This window comes from Oncorhynchus nerka, linkage group LG19 (assembly GCF_034236695.1).
Source record: "Oncorhynchus nerka isolate Pitt River linkage group LG19, Oner_Uvic_2.0, whole genome shotgun sequence".
NCBI lineage: Eukaryota > Metazoa > Chordata > Actinopteri > Salmoniformes > Salmonidae > Oncorhynchus > Oncorhynchus nerka.
Window position 1 is genome coordinate 45,057,133 of NC_088414.1, and position 9,012 is coordinate 45,066,144.

The following is a 9,012-nucleotide window of genomic DNA, read 5'->3' on the forward strand; positions in this document are numbered from 1 at the left end:
ACCTCTAACCTATCTCTATCCCATCTCTATCCCATCTCTATCCCCAACTCTAACCCATCCTATCTACAACTCTATCCCAACTCTATCCCCATCTCTATCCCAGCACTAACCCAGCTCTATCCCCATCTCTATCCCATCTCTATCCCAGCTCTATCCCCATCTCTATCCCAACTCTATCCCCATCTCTATCCCCATCTCTATCCCAACTCTACCCCATCTCTACCCCATCTCTATCCCATCTCTAACCCATCTCTAACCCATCTCTATCCCATCTCTAACCCATCTCTATCCCAACTCTAACCCATCTCTACTCAGCTCCCCATCTCTATCCCAACTCTATCCCCATCTCTATCCCAGCTGTCCCATCTCTTTCCCATCTCTAACCCATCTATACCCCAGCTCCAACCCCCATCTCTATCCCAACTCTATCCCCATCTCTATCCCAGCTGTATCCCCATCTCTTTCCCATCTCTAACCCATCTCTATCCCCATCTCTATCCCCATCTCTATCCCAACTCTAACCCATCTCTATCCCATCTCTATCCCATCTCTAACCCATCTCTATCCCAACTCTAACCCATCTCTAACCCATCTCTATCCCATCTCTAACCCATCTCTATCCCAACTCTAACCCATCTCTACCCCAGCTCTATCCCTATCTCTATCCCAACTCTATCCCCATCTCTATCCCAACTCTAACCCATCTCTATCCCAATCTCTATCCCATCTCTAACCCATCTCTATCCCATCTCTAACCCATCTCTACCCCAGCTCTATCCCCATCTCTATCCCCATCTCTATCCCATCTCTAACCCATCTCTACCCCATCTCTATCCCAACACTATCCCAACTCTAATCCATCTCTACCCCATCTCTATCAATCTCTAACCCATCTCTAACCCATCTCTATCCCCATCTCTATCCCAACTCTAACCCATCTCTATCCCCATCTCTATCCCATCTCTACCCCAACTCTATCCCATCTCTATCCCATCTCTATCCCATCTCTAACCCATCTCTATCCCAACTCTAACCCATCTCTAACCCATCTCTATCCCATCTCTAACCCATCTCTATCCCATCTCAGCTCTATCCCTATCTCTATCCCAACTCTATCCCCATCTCTATCCCAACTCTAACCCATCTCTATCCCAATCTCTATCCCATCTCTATCCCAACTCTATCCCAACTCTATCCCATCTCTATCCCATCTCTAACCCATCTATATCCCAACTCTAACCCATCTCTAACCCATCTCTATCCCATCTCTAACCCATCTCTACCCCAGCTCTATCCCCATCTCTATCCCCATCTCTATCCCAACTCTATCCCATCTCTAACCCATCTCTACCCCATCTCTATCCCAACACTATCCCAACTCTAATCCATCTCTACCCCATCTCTATCCAATCTCTAACCCATCTCTAACCCTCTCTATCCCAACACTATCCCAACTCTAATCCATCTCTACCCCAGCTCTACCCCAACTCTACCCCATCTCTATCCCATCTCTAACCCATCTCTATCCCAACACTATCCCAACTCTAATCCACCTCTACCCCAGCTCTACCCCAACTCTAACCCATCTCTATCCCATCTCTATCCCAGCTCTATCCCAGCTTTATCCCAGCTCTAACCCAGCTCTATCCCAGCTCTATCCCAGCTCTATCCCCATCTCTAACCCATCTCTATCCCATCTCTATCCCAGCTCTATCCCAGCTCTAACATATCTCTATCCCCAACACTAACCCATCTCTATCACCAACTCTAACCCATCTCTATCCCAGCTCTATCTCAGCTCTATCCCCAACTCTAACCCAGCTCTATCCCAGCTCTATCTCAGCTCTATCCCAGCTCTATCCCAGCTCTAACCCAGCTCTATCCCAGCTCTAACCCAGCTCTATCCCCATCTCTAACCCAGCTCTATCCCAGCTCTATCCCAGCTCTATCCCAGCTCTAACCCAGCTCTATCCCATCTCTAACCCATCTCTATCCCCATCTCTCACCCAACTCTATCCCCAACACTAACCCATCTCTATCACCAACTCTAACCCATCTCTATCCCCACCTCTAACCTATCTCTATCCCATCTCTATCCCATCTCTATCCCATCTCTATCCCCAACTCTAACCCATCTCTATCCCCAACTCTAACCCATGTCTAACCCATCTCTATCTCATCTCTATCCCATCTCTATCCCAGCTCTAACCCATCTCTATCCCCAACTCTAACCCATCTCTATCCCCAACTCTAACCCATCTCTATCCCAACTCTATCCCAGCTCTAACCCAGCTCTATCACAGCTCTATCCCAGCTTTATCCCAGCTCTAACCCAGCTCTATCCCAGCTCTATCCCAGCTCTATCCCAGCTCTAACATATCTCTATCCCCATCTCTAACCCATCTCTATCCCCAACTCTAACCCATCTCTATCCCAGCTCTATCCCAGCTCTATCCCATCTCTATCAACTCTACCCCAACAACTCTAACCCAGCTCTATCCCAGCTCTATCCCAGCTCTAACATATCTCTATCCCCATCTCTAACCCATCTCTATCCCCAACTCTAACCCATCTCTATCACCAACTCTAACCCAGCTCTATCCCAACTCTAACCCATTTCTAACCCAGCTCTACCCCATCTCTATCCCAGCACTAACCCAGCTCTATCCCCATCTCTATCCCCATCTCTATCCCAACTCTATCCCCATCTCTATCCCCATCTCTATCCCATCTCTACCCCATCTCTACCCCATCTCTAACCCATCTCTATCCCATCTCTAACCCATCTCTATCCCAACTCTAACCCATCTCTACCCCAGCTCTATCCCCATCTCTATCCCAGCTGTATCCCCATCTCTATCCCATCTCTAACCCATCTCTACCCCAGCTCCAACCCCCATCTCTATCCCAACTCTATCCCCATCTCTATCCCAGCTGTATCCCCATCTCTATCCCAGCTCTTTCCCATCTCTAACCCATCTCTATCCCCATCTCTATCCCAACTCTAACCCATCTCTATCCCATCTCTAACCCATCTCTATCCCAACTCTAACCCATCTCTAACCCATCTCATCCCATCTCTAACCCATCTATCCCAACTCCTAACTCCATCTCTACCCCAGCTCTATCCCTATCTCTATCCCAACTCTATCCCCATCTCTATCCCAACTCTAACCCATCTCTATCCCAATCTCTATCCCATCTCTATCCCAACTCTATCCATACTCTATCCCATCTCTAACCCATCTATATCCCAATCTAACCCATCTCTATCCCAAACCCATCTCTATCCCATCTCTAACCCATCTCTACCCCAGCTCTATCCCCATCTCTATCCCCATCTCTATCCCAACTCTATCCCATCTCTAACCCATCTCTACCCCATCTCTATCCCAACACTATCCCAACTCTAATCCATCTCTACCCCATCTCTATCCAATCTCTAACCCATCTCTAACCCATCTCTATCCCAACTCTAATCCATCTCTACCCCAGCTCTACCCCAACTCTAACCCATCTCTATCCCATCTCTATCCCAGCTCTATCCCAGCTTTATCCCAGCTCTAACCCAGCTCTATCCCAGCTCTATCCCAGCTCTATCCCAGCTCTAACATATCTCTATCCCCATCTCTAACCCATCTCTATCCCAGCTCTATCCCAACTCTATCCCATCTCTAACCCAGCTCTATCCCATCTCTATCCCATCTCTATCCCAACTCTACCCCATCTCTATCCCCAACTCTAACCCAGCTCTATCCCAGCTCTATCCCGGCTCTATCCCAGCTCTAACATATCTCTATCCCCACCTCTAACCCATCTCTATCCCCAACACTAACCCATCTCTAACACCAACTCTAACCCATCTCTATCCCAGCTCTATCCCAGCTCTATCCCAGCTCTAACCCAGCTCTATCCCATCTCTAACCCATCTCTATCCCCATCTCTCACCCATCTCTATCCCCAACTCTAACCTATCTCTATGCCCAACTCTAACCCATCTCTATCCCCAACTCTAACCCATCTCTATCCCCATCTCTATCCCAGCTCTAACCCAACTCTATCCCATCTCTAACCCATCTCTATCCCCATCCCTAACCCAGCTCTATCCCAACTCTAACCCATTTCTAACCCAGCTCTATCCCCATCTCTAACCCAGCTCTAACCCATCTCTATCCCAACTCTATCCCAGCTGTATCCCCATCTCTATCCCAGCTCGTTCCCATCTCTAACCCATCTCTATCCCCATCTCTATCCCAACTCTAACCCATCTCTACCCCAGCTCTATCCCCAGCTCTATCCCATCTCTATCCCAACTCTATCCCATCTCTATCCCATCTCTAACCTATCTCTATCCCAACTCTAACCCATCTCTATCCCCAACACTAACCCATCTCTATCACCAACTCTAACCCATCTCTATCCCAGCTCTATCCCAGCTCTATCCCAGCTCTAACCCAGCTCTATCCCATCTCTAACCCATCTCTATCCCCATCTCTCACCCATCTCTAACCCATCTCGATCCCCAACTCTAACCCATCTCTATCCCAACTCTATTCCAGCTCTAACCCCAGCTCTATCCCATCTCTATCCCAACTCTATCCCATCTCTATCCCAGCTCTATCCCAACTCTAACCCATCTGTATCCCCATTTCTATCCCATCTCTTTCCCATCTCTATCCCATCTCTAACCCATCTCTATCCCAACTCTAACCCATCTCTAACCCATCTCTATCCCATCTCTATCCCAACTCTAACCCATCTCTACCCCAGCTCTATCCCAACTCTATCCCCATCTCTATCCCAGCTGTATCCCCATCTCTATCCCAACTCTATCCCATCTCTAACCCATCTCTACCCCAACTCTAACCCATCTCTACCCCAGCTCTATCCCCATCTCTATCCCAACTCTATCCCCATCTCTATCCCAGCTGTATCCCCATCTCTATCCCAGCTCTTTCCCATCTCTAACCCATCTCTATCCCCATCTCTATCCCAACTCTAACCCATCTCTAACCCATCTCTATCTCTATCCCCATCTCTATCTATCCATCCCATCTCTAACCCATCTCTAACCCATCTCTAACCCATCTCTATCCCAACTCTAACCCATCTCTACCCCAGCTCTATCCCCATCTCTATCCCAACTCTATCCCCATCTCTATCCCAACTCTAACCCATCTCTAACCCATCTCTATCCCCATCTCTATCCCATCTCTATCCCAACTCTATCCCATCTCTATCCCATCTCTATCCCATCTCTAACCCATCTATATCCCAACTCTAACCCATTTCTAACCCATCTCTATCCCATCTCTAACCCATCTCTCTCTACCCCATCTCTATCCCAACACTATCCCAACTCTAATCCATCTCTACCCCAGCTCTATCCCAACTCTACCCCATCACTAACCCATCTCTAACCCATCTCTATCCCAACACTATCCCAACTCTAATCCATCTCTCAGCTCTACCCCAGCTCTACCCCATCTCTACCCCATCTCTATCCCATCTCTAACCCATCTCTAACCCATCTCTATCCCAACACTATCCCATCTCTAATCACTCTCTACCCCATCTCTACCCCATCTCTAACCCATCTCTAACCCATCTCTATCCCCATCTCTAACCCATCTCTATCCCCAAATGTAACCCATCTCTAACCCAGCTCTATCCCCATCTCTATCCCATCTCTAACCCATCTCTATCCCATCTCTAACCCATCTCTATCCCATCTCTAACCTAACCCATCTCTATCCCCATCTCTAACCTCAGCTCTAACCCATCTCTATCCCATCTCTAACCCATCTCTATCCCCATCTCTAACCCAGCTCTATCCCCATCTCTATCCCAGCTCTAACCCATCTCTAACCCATCTCTATCCCATCTCTAACCCATCTCTATCCCCATCTCTAAGCTCTATCCCCAGCTCTATCCCCATCTCTTCATCCCAGCTCTAACCCAGCTCTAACATATCTCCCCATCTCTATCCCCATCTCTCCCAATCCCAGCTCTAACCCATCCCATCTCTATCCCATCTCTAACCCATCTCTATCCCCATCCCAACTCTAATCCATCTCCCAGCTCTATCCCAACTCTATCCCATCTCTTCATCTCAACCCATCTCAGCTCTATCCCATCTCTAATCCATCTCTATCCCATCTCTATCCCCATCTCTATCCCAGCTCTAACCCATCTCTAACCCATCTCATCCCTCATCCCAGATCCCAACCCATCTAATCCCATCTCTACCCCATCTCTAACCCATCTCTATCCCCATCTCTACCCAACTCTAACCCATCTCTATCCCATCTCTAACCCATCTCTATCCCCATCTCTAACCTATCCCATCTCTATCCCAGCTCTAACCCATCTCTAACCCATCTATCATCTCTAACCCATCTCTATCCCCATCTCTATAGCTCTATCCCCAACTCTATCCCCATCTCTATCCCATCTCTATCCCATCTCTAACCCATCTCTATCCCATCTCTAACCCATCTCTATCACCATCCCTAACCCAGCTCTATCCCAACTCTAACCCATTTCTAACCCAGCTCTATCCCCATCTCTAAGCCATCTCTATCCCAACTCTATCCCAGCTGTATCCCCATCTCTATCCCAGCTCGTTCCCATCTCTAACCCATCTCTATCCCCATCTCTATCCCAACTCTAACCCATCTCTACCCCAGCTCTATCCCCATCTCTATCCCATCTCTATCCCAACTCTATCCCATCTCTATCCCATCTCTAACCCATCTCTATCCCATCTCTAACCTATCTCTATCCCAACTCTAACCCATCTCTAACCCATCTCTACCCCAGCTCTATCCCCATCTCTATCCCAACTCTATCCCCATCTCTATCCCAACTCTATCCCATCTCTATCCCAACTCTATCCCATCTCTAACCCAACTCTAACCCATCTCTATCCCATCTCTATCCCATCTCTAACCTATCTCTATCCCAACTCTAACCCATCTCTACCCCAGCTCTATCCCAGCTCTATCCCCATCTCTACCCCATCTCTATCCCATCTCTAACCCATCTCTACCCCATCTCTATCCCATCTCTATTCCAACTCTATCCCAACTCTATCCCAACTCTAACCCAGCTCTATCCCCATCTCTATCCCCATCTCTATCCCAACTCTATCCCCATCTCTATCCCAACTCTATCCCATCTCTAACCCATCTCTACCCCAACTCTAACCCATCTCTACCCCAGCTCTATCCCCATCTCTATCCCAACTCTATCCCCATCTCTATCCCAGCTCTTTCCCATCTCTAACCCATCTCTATCCCCATCTCTATCCCAACTCTAACCCATCTCTAACCCATCTCTATCCCCATCTCTATCCCATCTCTATCCCAACTCTATCCCATCTCTATCCCATCTCTATCCCATCTCTAACCCATCTCTATCCCAACTCTATCCCAATCTCTAACCCATCTCTATCCCATCTCTAACCCATCTCTATCCCAACTCTAACCCATCTCTACCCCAGCTCTATCCCCATCTCTATCCCAACTCTATCCCCATCTCTATCCCAACTCTATCCCCATCTCTATCCCATCTCTAACCCATCTCTACCCCATCTCTATCCCAACACTATCCCAACTCTAATCCATCTCTACCCCAGCTCTATCCCAACTCTACCCCATGTCTATCCCATCTCTAACCCATCTCTATCCCAACACTATCCCAAGCTTTCCGTCAAGCTTTCCACTTTCTAGGGGACATAAATGGTTAAGGGCAGACTGTTTTTGTGTGCGTGTGTGTGTGTGTGTGTGTGTGTGGGTGCGAGTGTGTGTGCGTGTGTGTGTGTGTGCATGTGAGATAGAGAGAGAGGAATGTTTGAGGGCAGACAGTAGGTGTGTGTGTGTGTGTGTGTGTGCATGTGAGATAGAGAGAGAGGAATGTTTGAGGGCAGACAGTAGGTGTGTGTGTGTGTGTGTGTGTGTGTGTGTGTGTGTGTGTGTGTGTGTGTGTGTGTGTGTGTGTGTGCATGTGAGATAGAGAGAGAGGAATGTTTGAGGGCAGACAGTAGGTGTGTGTGTGTGTGTGTGTGTGTGTGTGTGTGTGTGTGTGTGTGTGTGTGTGTGTGTGTGTGTGTGTGTGTGTGTGTGTGTGTGTGTGTGCATGTGAGATAGAGAGAGAGGAATGTTTGAGGGCAGACAGTAGGTGTGTGTGTGTGCCAAAATAATGGTTGAGAGCAGACATTGCGTGTGAGTGTAGTCTGTAAATCTGTTCTCATGTAGAATTGTGTTCTTACAGAAACGCACAAGGCTATGTCCTTCTCTCTGTCTCTCCAGGACATCTCTGTGTGTATATGTTATCTTGTACTTTATGGTATGCACCTTTGTGTGTGTTCAAGGCTATGTTCTTCTCTCTGTCTCTCCAGGACATCTCTGTGTGTATATGTTATCTTGTACTTTATGGTATGCACCTTTGTGTGTGTTCAAGGCTATGTCCTTCTCTCTGTCTCTCCAGGACATCTCTGTGCGTATATGTTATCTTGTACTTTATGGTATGCACCTTTGTGTGTGTTCAAGGCTATGTTCTTCTCTCTGTCTCTCCAGGACATCTCTGTGTGTATAAATTATATTGTACTTTATGGTATGCACCTTTGTGTGTGTTCAAGGCTATGTTCTTCTCTCTGTCTCTCCAGGACATCTCTGTGTGTATATATTATCTTGTACTTTATGGTATGCACCTTTGTGTGTGTTCAAGGCTATGTTCTTCTCTCTGTCTCTCCAGGACATCTCTGTGTGTATATGTTATCTTGTACTTTATGGTATGCACCTTTGTGTGTGTTCAAGGCTATGTTCTTCTCTCTGTCTCTCCAGGACATCGCTGTGTGTATATGTTATCTTGTACTTTATGGTATGCACCGTTGTGTGTGTTCAAGGCTATGTTCTTCTCCTGTCGGAAATTAGAAGCAGAACTTTAGTGACGTCAACTAGATTATCGAGGCAGCCATTCTATCGATTCATGACACCAGTCTTTTCCTTT

At 47.5% G+C, this 9,012-nt stretch overlaps 1 protein-coding gene across 1 annotated transcript in view; it reads left to right on the forward strand.

Annotated features, from left to right (window-relative positions):
* tiam1a (TIAM Rac1 associated GEF 1a) overlaps positions 1-9,012 on the forward strand; it is a 264,051-nt gene that overhangs the window by 95,102 nt on the left and 159,937 nt on the right.